Here is a 13,272-nt window from a genome sequence, read left to right on the forward strand (position 1 = left end):
GGCTGTTTTAGTGGCCCCAAAGGAAATGCTTTAAATGCAGAGGCCAAGTTTCCTATGCCCAGAGAGGAGGGTTCTAGGCCTACGCCATGTTTTATATGCCTATCCTTGCCAGATGACAGGTTCTATTCTTGCCTAAGGAAAGGCTTACTGATGAGTAAGGAGATGTTTACCCTGGCGCTAAGTGATTACAAGAGGTTACTTTTGGTCAATGAAATGTTCTTCCAGGGTAGCAGGTAGTGGTTTATCCCTGCACAATGAAATGTTGCCTACTCCCTACAAAGGGATATTGCAGAGGTCACTGTGGTAAATGCTGATTACGCCCTCATACCCTCGAGTTACTTCCGCCTAATGACCTGTTTGCTCTTGTCCAACGAGAGTATTCATTTTACTTGATGGAATGTTGATGCTTACTACAGGGTAATGAAATGTTTAAGTTAGCCTAATTAAATGTTTATTCTCCCCTGATGAGACATATCTCCTTGCCAGATGAAAAGTTTCACTCTTCGCCTTATGCATGGCTTAACCTAGCTACTAAAGCCACGCTCGGCCCGGAAAAGCCGTTCACTCCAGCTAATTGAATGTTTTACCCTGAATGAAATGTTTAGGCTCCTGATAAGGTGCCACCTCTTCATTGGTCCCTAGGCACCAGGTTTCTATAGGTTCAATGTGGTTATTCCTACCTAGGGAGAGGTTTACTCTTGCGGAAGGAAGGGTTTACTCCTAATTAATTAAATGTTTTACTCCTGTCTAGGGTAGGGGTTCCCGAACGCCCACAGTGATATAAGACATGTTTTATTCCTGCTAACTGAACGGATAATTGACTGTCTTTGTAATGAATTCCTTGCAGGGGCGGGCTTCATGAAATGGTTATTCAATCTAGGGAACGGTTGCCCAAATGCCTATAGTGCTATACTGCAGGGGTTGTTTACTAATGAAATATTTTACCCATGCTGGAGGCAATGTGTAAACTTACCTTATGATATGCGGGTTTATACTTAATGAAATGGTTATTCTTCCATAGGAAAATGTGAAGTAATGAGATGCTAATTCTTTCATGAAATGTTTATTGCGACGTGTTATTGAGATATGTTAATCTGACTATTGATTTGCTCCCTTTACTCCCCTCTGATGAAATGCTTTGACGAGTAATTGAAACTGTGATTTTCCACTCCTGAACCTTAACCTTATATAAAAGTTATTTGATTTTTAATCAAGCTCACTGGAGTGGCGATAGTCGTTGCATGCCTTTTATTGTCTCAGTGGATGCGTGTGCTGTGTAGTCACTTAACACCTAAGCTTTCGGGTGCCTACCTGTTCGTGCCAGGCTACCCCCGGGGAACTGGTGACCCCAGTTCCTACAAGCTGTATTTTGGCTAATTTCTGGGTCACCTCCAGGGGAATCCACAAACCCTGGGTACCTTTGGAATTCCAATGATGTTCGAAAAAAGGACCCAAATTTGGCGTGGATACCTTATGTGGTCAAAAGGTTACAGGGGCCTGAGCGCGGACTACCCCAAATAGCCAAAAAAAGTCTTAGCACATGGGGGGGATGAGATCTATCAAATATGGAACCAATCAAAGCAAGGATGCCTCTAAAGGGTAAGAAAAAGTGAATGCTACATCATTAGTGCAACTGCTGTGAATATTTTGAAATAGTTTCTACTATCACCAACCTTCAGATGGTAGGTGATGCAAATATGACATGTATGTATGACATATGAAGTGCATTGTAATGCACTTCACGCATTGGTTTCCTTTTCCTCACCTATATTTCCAATAAGGGATGAGCTTCCTTGGTATCATCAGTGCAGGATAGGTTTGTACTAACATTTGCTGTGACCACTAATGCACTAAATAGCCCTTTGCATTGACCAATGAAGGAAGAGTGTGCTGACTTGCTGTTGCTAAACAGACAATCAATTGTTAGAAGGCTAGTTGGTGCTAATGGCACTTAGCTTTGGTCAGTTGCTGCAAATGTTAGTACAAGATTGCCTCGCACTGCGCAAAGGCAGGTAGTGTTGGCTGTATGTCTTCCTACACTCATTAACTTTCTCTCAACCCTTTATCAACAGGAAGCGGACTGCTCAAACTCAGATCTGTACTGGAAGAGATGTGACGTCAACCCAGAGCACGCCAATATCAGTACTCATGGTAAACTCACCTTTTCTCTATTACAGAGAAGGGAAATAGGTCTGCCCTTCTCATTCATTGCTTGTTTTAAATGTCATTCACATTTTTGATCTGTCCACATTACAGCCATTAGGTGTTTAGGCTATCATTCATGACTATGGTGTTTTGCTTGTTTACTTTAGAAATAAAAGAGTCATGGGCTTGCAGCCAAAGGGGAGGACAAGGCTGTACAGGCTATAATGGATGTTAACTACAGATTGGGCAGGTGGTGGGGGGCTCCAGAAAGTAATCCGTTTTTTAAATTCATATTCTCTTCACTATCCGGCATTTCTCAGGGACATGCGCCACACACTAACCAGCCAGACACTCTTACCTCAATAGTCATTCTACTCCTATCCGGTGATGGGGCAGGTAATCAGAACAGACCCAAGAGACAGGCCTGAGCAGTGTCATGAAAGATGACAAGCACCATCAGACTGGGGCAATAGCTGATGACTCAATCATATATTTATTGTACAAACAAACTACAACTCCCCAAGGGATTGCAGAATCTGTATAGGTCAATTCCTAAACTTACTCTGTAACCTGTGCAAAAAAAAGTATACAAAGACATACAATATCTCAATTTACATCACACATAAAGGAGACAGTGAGGAAAACACCATCTGCGTATAATGCCCATATATACACTCCACACAAGGAATATGCAGATATTAAAACTATATCCTACCACTATGCCACATGAATAACAAAGTATTGGAAAAGGACATACCACCCACAGTTCATTGTGGTCTGCTTCATCATCGGTGTCTTTTCTACATGTAAGTAGGTGAATACCACCTAGATAGACTAAACAATGGTCAGGAGTACAGAGATTGCTGAAGCTTGATATGATCAGGGATCTGATGGATTAAAACAGCCTGGGTTTATGCGCAGTTTTTGATAGATGGGTACCACTGGCAAGGTTACATTATAAATGCTAGAATGCCTTCACACAGTAATACTTCTTGAATCCAAAAGCATTGCCAGAATGTTTCAGCCATTAAACTGCCCTCCCGGGTCAATAGCCTTCTTCAAGGCTATAGGATCCCTACTACGTGTGTTACAGTGAGGCTAAATGCTCTTATGTCTGGTGCTGTAATTACTTAGTTCTGTAGTTCTTATTCAGGGTTAAATCTTTCTTTTTGACTATAGGGAAGGGAGGCACTTTCCTGTAATCAAACATTTGTCACAGGAGTGTGTCTGCGGATCCCGAGGCCCGAAATGGATGATTTGCATGCACATTCTCTTGACGAATGGTCACCGTTGTTGCCCCCGTTCCAAAGACAGCTCCAAGTACAGCTACACATTTTGAAAGGGTACTACGAAAGCAGAAGTTCTGCACATCATCTGCACTTACAGACCGACGTATGTCTAGTGTACTCAATGGTTTGACCGAGTAAGGCACCCTATGGTCCCTTTCCTCCCTTTTTCTGCATCTACTAAGTTTTTGTTAGCAACACAAAGGGGAGTGAAGGATACTCAAGTGCCTATTGCCCCCATAACTCAGCCCATCCCGTCTCTTTCCTACATATTACAGAGATCTCTACTGGGTTCCATATCTTCCAAAATTCACCATCAAGATTTCTCTATCAAGGATATGCTATCACAGAAAGGCTCCATAGCTGACAAGGCGGATAAAAATCAAGCAAGTCTCACTCGTTCGTTCACCAAGGACACAGTGGAGGACTCAGGACCCCCTATTTTAGAAGCCTATCTGCAACACTTCCGGCAAGAAATCAAAGAAGAGGTAGTCACGCTCCACACAGACCTGAAGGACTACTTGAAGGTAGTGCAGCAGCACCTGGCTATGCTGGGCTCAAGAGTCGATGACCTATAGCACACACTGGACGAGTGCATGGAGGAACTCCATGATAATGACAATCAAATTCTTGCTCTTGAGGAACATTATGAGGACACCACCCTCAAGCAGGAGGACCTTGAAAACAGGTCCCGCCTCAACAACATTATGATTGGGATCTACCGTATGGTGAGGAGGGGCTGGATAATCAGGGCTTTTTGAAACGTCTTCTCCACAAAGTTCGCAATTGAGACAACGACCTAACAATCCGATTGGATTGCATGCAGAAGACAAACCCCGGGGGTTACTGCAGGGAGAACCCCCGGACATTGCAGCAAGAGTTTACTTTTTTGACGAGAAGCAATATATCATGACCACTGTGTGCTCTTCATCACACGTAGCATTTGAGGGTCACAAACTATTCATCTTCAATTAAAATTGCACCTACCACTATGCAACGAAGGAGACCTATGAAGGACGTCACAGAATATTTGTCCTCACATGTTGCCCCCTATCAATGGGGACAACCGTTCCATTTGACCTATGTCTGGAGAGGTCAAAAACACATAACCAAAGCAATTGCAGAAGCCTCCAGGATTCTAAAGCTCCCCATGGACGACCAACCTACAAAGGACAAAACCCAACCCCAGCCCTCAAGAGACTTGGGAAGTACCTGGTGATCTACCAAAAGACAATGCATGCACACTCCGCTGCCACCATAAGAAATTGACCAAGAAAGCCAAGCTGCCACAAAAGTAGCAGAGACGATGAGCAGCAAAGAAGCTTCCCTTATCACCCAGAACCAACTGTAAACAGTTTCTCAAGAAAGGCCCAAGTTAACATTTTGACAAGACTGTATTACGGGTGTCTGGGAGGAACAGAGATCCAGATACCTGACCGAAGACAACCCACTGCGATGGAGAAGGGAAGCCTTATGTTTTTTGGGTTTCTATTACTGTTCATTTTACATGTAATGTTTATGGAATAATGGGAAAAGGGGGAATAGCAGCGTCCACTAACACCTCCATAGATGAGAGAGATCGAGGCCTCACAGGAAATGCTTCCCATACACACTTATGTTATGGTATGCAGATTTGTAGAGCGCACTATCACCCACAAGTTTATCCTGGTTCTGAGAAGATGTGAGCTTAGCTAAACCTAGGGCCCAGTAGGACTACTTGAAAAGCCAGGTCTTCAGCTTCTTGTGAAATTTAGGAAGTGACGAGCAGGCTCTTATGTGTAGTGGAAGGTCATCCCACGCTTCAGGAGTGATGTATGAGAAGGCGATTGGAGCACTTGGCCATGGAGAAGATTAAGCTGGAATTGGAAAAATTATTTACAAGCTGTTTGAGGTTGATTGGAAACCTTGCATACTGATTCTGGACAAGACTTTAGGAAGATTACTTGTCCCTGCTACCTTATGGTGGCGCAACTGATCCCAGAATTGGTCTCTCAACACTTACCCAGATGAGCGAGATGTCATAGTTTGCTGGTGGGGGCTCTCCAATGATCATGTAGACCTAATTTGCCGGGCAATTGCCCTAGTTCGGTAGACCACTATGGGAGGGAGAGGGCATATTTTTGTAATGTACTATGTTTTGTTTATTTTATGATTTCCTTGCCGGTTGGTGACGGTTTGGTTTCCTAACTATAAATAAAACACAGTAAAACCTCAAAAACAGGAAGGAATTAACCCCTCTGGGACACCACAGCTCAGTGGTCTGGCTTCTGGTGAAAATCGTGGTAAAACCATGGTTTGGTATCTTCCTATTAGGAAGGACGAAATCTGTTTTAGAGCCATGCCATCAAATCCTGCTTCTGGAAAGGTTGTAATCAGAGTTCTAGTGGTCCTTTGGTTTGTCGTGTAGTTTCTAAAAAAACATTGGATCTGCGCGTTTAGACAACATAAACTAAAGGATTGGTGTCTCGATTGATTCCAGACACCCACAAAGTAGTATAGCCTTTAGACCAGCTAGCTCACAGTGCCACCATAAGCTCCCTAACCGTACCAATGAGCGAATAATTTCTGGCACCTATCGAACATGACAACCCTTGATCCTTCAGGGATCGTGGAAACAGTGCAGTACTTTTTGCTCAGTTAATCCTACTTACTTAGTCTCAGGGAGATTCACAGAATAAACGATGGGGACGTATTCAATAAGTATTCATTGAATCAGCATCATTCTAGTATAAAACATGTTTGCTGCGACTACCATTAAACAAAAACAGATGAATAAGAGTACAAGCACCATGGGGCTCAAGAAGCTCCAAACGTGAGGAACTGGAAACAAGATGTGGACTGGTGCATGCTCAGAGAGAAAATAGTATATACATCTAGAGGATGCCCGAAGAAATGGATGCAAATATGGGATAAATGGAGGGGATATATATGTACCGCCCAGCTTGCCATCGTCGCTGCTCGCTGATAAGCCACAGTCCTAAAATACAATAACAATCTAACCCGGAGATGTATTGATTGTTGAGAGCGTACCAATGTACCACAGTAATTATGAATGTGCAACAAAATGCGCTGAATGATGTCCGTCCCGTTGTTTGTTGTATTCACTAAAAAGATTAATAAAAGAGTACAAGCACCAACAGAGTAAACAAAAGGTAGAATTCTACCATGGTGCTAAAACAGTGAATATATGTAGGCATATAGATACCTGACGGTAATGGAGCATACAACTACGATGCAAATCATACCTAAGTGTACCTAAGTATATCTAGCACGTATGTGGGTGTGAAGCCAAGACTCCACTAGGAAAAAGCCAAACACCATTACCCGATGGGAGAGAACGAAGGACTCCATCTTGGTCTTGAGTTTTACACCCCGCAGACCGCTGCATGTTGTAGCTTCTGCAGGCCGGGACCTCAGCATCTCGTTTCAGCATTGAAGCTTCTCTTCTGCCTATATAATGTTGGTATGTGTTAGAAATGGGATTTCTAGTTGGCTAGGGCATGGGCCTAAGCCAGGCAAAAACCACCACTCTAGTCAGGGTAAGGGAGTTACACACTGAAGATAACCCCTGCTCACCCCATTGGTAGCTTGGCAGAGCAGTCAGGCTTATCCCAGAGGCAATGTGTAAAGAGTTTGCGCAACACACTCACACAGCAGCGACACACTAGGAACACCTCAAAAGAGAGTCCTCACAAGGATATATACAAAATGAACAAGTTACTTACCTTCGGTAACGCTTTTTCTGGTAGATACAGTATCTGCCTGTGGATTCCTCACCTTGTGAATATCCCCTTGCGTCTCTTGATAGGACTAGAGACTATCGAGTGGATGACCAGTTCTTCATTGGTTTTGCTGGCTGCAAGAAAAGAAGAGCAGTGCACAAGCGCGGTCTTTCAAGATGGATCATCCTCTGTATAAAGATCTGCTACTCTTTGACCGGTAAGGAACCTCCAGAAGGTATAAGAGCTCACTCTACAAGAGCAAAGTCGTCAACTTCTGCTTTGTCTAGGGGTGTACCTCTAGAGGATATTTGTAGGGCCGCGACTTGGACCTCCCTCCACACTTCGCGAAGCATTACTGCTTAGATGCCGAGGTGAAGAGGGAAGGTCACTTTGCGCGCTCTGTCCTCCAGGATTTTCTGGTATAGGAGAGTGGACACCCTCCTCCGGGAGTGGGACTGCTGTGGGACTCTATTCACAAGGTGAAGAATCCACTTGCAGATGTATCAATCAGAAGAACAATTTACTTACCTTCAGTAACGCTTTTTCTGGTAGATACAGTATCTGCCTGTGGATTCCTCACTGACCCACGTATTGTCCACTCTTCTATACCAGTGTTAATGTGATGTATCTACTTTATTATCAAGGAGTTGTTTATTTCAAATGTTTTATTGCATTTGTTCCACACTGTGTGTGTCACCTTGACATTTGTGTACTGTGTATACTGTATATATTTTTACTGTCGTTGGTCCGTCCGTGTGCCTCAAAGGCACGGAAACAAGGGGGGAACTGACGTCATCACGCCGGCGTGGGCCTATTGTAGTGTCGGTGACGTCTGCGGAGTCGTGTGCGATGCCATGCCTCTATAACGTCGTCCACGTCCATGTCCACATCGGCGTGAAGCTACAAAAAGAATTTCCGAATGTTGATGACGCAAGGGGATATTCACAAGAGGAATCCACTGGCAGATATATCTATCAAAAAGCCTTTGTATTATCCATAAAACACATTAGAACATATTCACATATCTTACACTGTGCCACTGGCATTTGCCATGACTTTATAGGGATTACATAAATTATTAGGCCAATCGGGCCACTTTCACAACATTGTCACACTCACAGTTAGTGAGGACAACCAGTAACACACCACAATAGGCATAAAATATCATCTGCAGTGCATAATGTTCACACATTATAATATCACAGTTACGGTACATCTCTTTTGCGCAGGCCACATAGGCACCACAATCTCATAGCGTAATCATGGCCTGCACATGCCTGCCCCGAATACCTTCCCGAGAGCCCACTGGCCCTCAACACATGTAGGGTACCGAAGTACCGGCACCTCTACTCCAACTTTGCAGGTGCGTTACATAGAGTGGGTGCCTGTGGGACACACAGCTGGGCCCCAGATACCTGTTGTGGACAATGTACCTTTGAGATTAACCCCCCGGGGCACTCCATACTCTTAGGTCCTATGGCTCAAACATATACGATTTTGAGTATTAACTGCCGATCTCTGACTAAACCCCACCCTGAGGTGTTCAACCTCCTACTGGACCGGTCACCCGAGGTCCTTTTCATAACTGAAACCTGGCTTTCCGAGACCTCTGTGGCTATACCGGCTCTCGCCCTCCCCACAGGATATGCAATTTGCAGTCTAAACAGAGCATGGGGGAGAGTGGGTGGTATTGAGATCATTTATAAATCGTCCACTTGTGTAGCCTTACCCCGCCCCAAGACATACCGTACTGTGAAAGTGCACTCTTTAAGATTGCACTGAGTGCAAATCCCACCTCCTTCTCTGACCTACTCATCTATCGCCCGCCTGGTCCTTCTAAAACTTTCAGAGAAGCCCTGGCGAATACTATTAAGGCACTAGCACTCCAGACTGCCAATTTTAATATCATTGGTGACCTGAACCTCCATCTAGAGATGTTGGAATCCCCGGACATTCTTAGCTTTCTTGGGGACCTGGCAGTTTGCCCACTGATTCAACTGGTCCCCAGCCCTACGCATCAAGCTGGACATCTACTTGACCCAATTTTTTTAAACCTCCAGTCACTTGAAGTTCTAGCACCTCTCCCTATAATATGGACAGATCACATTCTCATCCTAATGCGGTTAACGCTAGCCGGCACTAAGTCCCAGTCAATCCAGCACACTTCATTGAAACAACCTTGGCACAAACTTGACCAGGAGGCTTTCCTCACAGCCTTGAGCACATAGGCATTAAACAAAGTCAGTTATATGGAAGAGGCTGTTGCTCTCTTTCATAGGTGGGTAGCTGGACACTTTCATCCTTTTCAAACTCACCCACTCGAAAGGTGCTCAGGCTAATGCCTGGTTTAACGAGGTCCTGACCCTAGCTAGGAAGAATTGGAAGGTCTTGGAAAGAGTATGGAGGCATTCATATGACTCCCAGGCTTACCATAAACTGCTGCGTAAAACTAGGGTGGCGCTCTTCTCCAGTTTGAACAACAAAGGCATCAATTGCAGCAAAACCATATTCTCCCTTCTGAAGGATTTGGTTACCCCTCCTCCAACATCAGGCAGCATTATATCTTCCAGCCAACCATGTCAAGAGCTGGCGGATTTCTTCCTGGAGAAGGTGGAATGTATCTACCATAATTTCGACCACGACCTAACACCCAGCAACGCGGGGAGGAACACGCACATAGGCCCGGAGATCGTCCCTCTCGCATCATTACCCACTATTCTTCTAAAAGACTTGGAAGCACCGGTGGTCAAAATAAAATCAGGATCCCCAGATGACCCCTTAAGACCTGATGCCTTCCAGAAAGTTCAACAGGGCCTCCTGCCTGAGTGCCTGGAGTTGCTCAATCTATCCCTGGTTTCGGTGTTGGTCCCAAAATCTTGGAAACATGCAAAAGTGGTCCCCCTACTTAAAAATCCATCATTGGACACTTCCAAGACAGAAAGCTATTGCCCTATTTGTTGCTCCCTTTCTTATCCAAAATCATAGAAGCTCATGTGAATTCGACCTTAACTCACTTCCTGGATGTTAACTCCATACTAGATAGCTCCCAGAATGGTTTCCGACCACAATATAGTACAGAATCTGCACTGCTGATGGTTGTGGAACAACTGCGGTCTGCCGTGGATGCTGGCAGATCCTCAGCTCTGGTTCTGTTGCGATCTGAACGCTACATTTGATACGGTATCCCATGAAATCTTGCTCCACGGTCTTTAGGAGATAGGGGTCGGCAATAAAGCCTTATTGTGGTTTTCTTCCTTCTTGGCCTACCGGACCTTCCAAGTGATAGCTCTCCCTTTTGCCATCCCTGTCCACCCACTCCGTTGTGGGGTTCTTCAGGGCTTAGCATTGAGCCCCATACTTTTTAATATCTATGTGAGCCCACTGGCGCGGATGGCCAAAGCCCAGGGAATCTCCTTGGCGTCATATGCAGATGACACCGAACTGGTGATCACCCCATCAAACAATCCTAGCCAAGATAGAGCGAAATTTCAAGAAGATATGCTGGCCGTCGCACAGTGGTTGACAAACAACTTTCTGCAGTTGAACTCAGCTAAATCTGAGATTCTTCTGGTTGGCAAAGACTCTCTTCTCTGGAATAATGAATGGTGGCCTCCTGCCCTTGGAACCCCTCCTGGCCCTAAATCTGCAGGAGAAAAATCTGGGTATTATGTTTGACAAAGACCTAAACTTTGAGACACATGCCAAATCAGTGGCTGGAAAATGTTTTGAGCTATTGTGTGGCCTTAAGCTGATACTCAATTTATTTGACACCTAAACGCGTCAGCTGATCATCCAAACCTCTATACTGGCACGATTAGACTACTGCAATGTGCTTCTCTTGGGCTCTTTTAAGTCTGTGATGAATCGATTGCAGCGGGTCCAGAACGCTGCAGCACATGCCATTTTCCCCCTCCGCAAGTACAACCAAGCCTTCAATCTCCTCCATCGCCTGCATTGGCTGCCCCTTGAACATCGAATGTGTTTCAAGGCGCTCTGTACTACGCCCAAGATTCTGACAGGTATTGGTCCAGTAATCCTGAGCGGCCTGTGCGCCCTCTATGCACCTTCTCGAGCACTTCGATCAGCGAATCTGCTTCTTTCAAGACTTCCACGCATACGAAGGACAGATCTGGCGGTCTCTCCTTTAGGCGACTGGCCCCTGCACTTTGTAACTCTCACCCCCCACACATCCGCAGCATCTCTGATCACCAGGTCTTCAGACGGCTTGTGAAAACATGGCTTTTGTCTCAACGCTAAATCCTCGCCTGATCTCCACTCTGTCTTGCTTCAGCGCTGGGACGCCTCATCGCCAAGGCAGCCATGCGCTCTACAGGTATTCAAATCTTATCTAATCTAATTCTTGTACAAGGCTCTGGACCCAGTCCAAAACCAGGTCTGAGGGCACTTACAATTATTATCTCACAACAAGGTCTCTGTTAGAGGAATTATTAGCATCCACGGCATCCCTCCACTATATAATACACACAAAAGCTAACCGGATGGTTCTTTAACTCGAATGTGAATAGGTGTACACAAACCAAACTAAAAAGGTAGATGGGTATTTGCTTTTTAAAAACGAGAACCCTCACTCTCCCCTTTGGGTGACATGCTTCACCATTGGGGTCCCTCTTGCACACACTGCCCGCAAGGTGCACTGTGTGGGCTACAATGCTCCCTCAGGAGAGGAGCGTGAGGTGCTTTTCACTCCAATGTTATATGTGAGTGAGGGGCAGAGTGCAAACATAATATCAAAGGTGCATTAAAACCATCTCATATGGGGAAAAATATTTTAATGAGTATCCCCAATGGGTGTAGTTAAAAAACAGTGTAACGATAGGGGTAAGGATGTTACTTATCTGACTAGGTCAACAATGTCTTGTCACTCTGCTATCATTGTGATAAACAAAAAAAAATACTTATTTATATAGGTGTTCTCAGAACCAACTTCAGTCTGGTCTGCTTGCAATATCCGACTAATTGTCTGCCTCTACTTTTAACCGGTCCTCTATCTATATGTGGAAAGCGATTGTCCCAGCATATATTGTCCGTACATAGAGGCCAAATTTAATCTAATCTAATCTAATCCTGGTACAGGGCCCTGGACCCTGTCCAAACCAGTTCCGGGGGCACTTACAATTATCCTTACAGTGCACAACACTCCCCATTGTAGGTGTAAGCCATGGCCCCAGACACACCACACAGGAGTGGAGCCCTCATTGTGGAAGGCAGGCACAGCCCTATTCAGGTACAGGTGATACTCCTCCCTCCACTCCAAACGCAGACAGGCCTATTCAGCCTAGCGCTCACTCATACAGACTCTCTGGAGCCACTGCATCACCCTAGCCCCTGTCACTCCAAGACCAGACAGTCACTATACAAGGAAGGAACAAAGACACATAGCACACAGAAATGCATACTTCTAAAAGTGGCATTTCTAAAATAGTGATAATAATCCACGAACACCAATAAGCAGCATTTACCACCACTATTCCAAACATACCAAACTTGATCAAACGACCCCTCTCATGTTAGGAATTACCACTGAAGACCATATCAGGGAGTCCCCAATGCATTCCTATGAGAGGGCAGTCTCACATCAGTGAGAAACCAAATAGGCTGTTTGTCACTACCAGGACATGCCATACAGTTAAGGCACATGTCCTACCTTTTACCTACACCGCACCCTGCTGATATGACAAGCTAGAGTCTACCTTAGGGTGACTGATATGTAGTAAAAGTGGAGTCACAGACGTGGCAAATACTGTGCGTGCAGGCCCTGCAGTGGCAAAGGCCTGAGGCTGGTTTGAAAGGCTACTTTGGTGGGTGGCGCAAGCAGCGCTGCAAGCCCACAAGTAGCATTTAATTTACTGGCCCTGGGTATATGAGATACCACTGAACAAGGGACAGACTAGTAAATTAAATATGCCAAATAGGTGTAGGCCAATCTTACCAAGTTTACCATAGAGAGCACATGCTCTTTAGCACTTAACTGCAGTGATAAAGTGCCCAGAATCCTAAAACCACCAACAACAGGTCAGAAAAAATACAGGAGGAAGGCAAAAAGTTCTGGGATGACCCTGTAAAAAGGTACAAGTCCAACAATATGGTTCCTTTATACC

This window comes from Lissotriton vulgaris, chromosome 3_1, assembly GCF_964263255.1.
Source record: "Lissotriton vulgaris chromosome 3_1, aLisVul1.2, whole genome shotgun sequence".
Lineage (NCBI taxonomy): Eukaryota > Metazoa > Chordata > Amphibia > Caudata > Salamandridae > Lissotriton > Lissotriton vulgaris.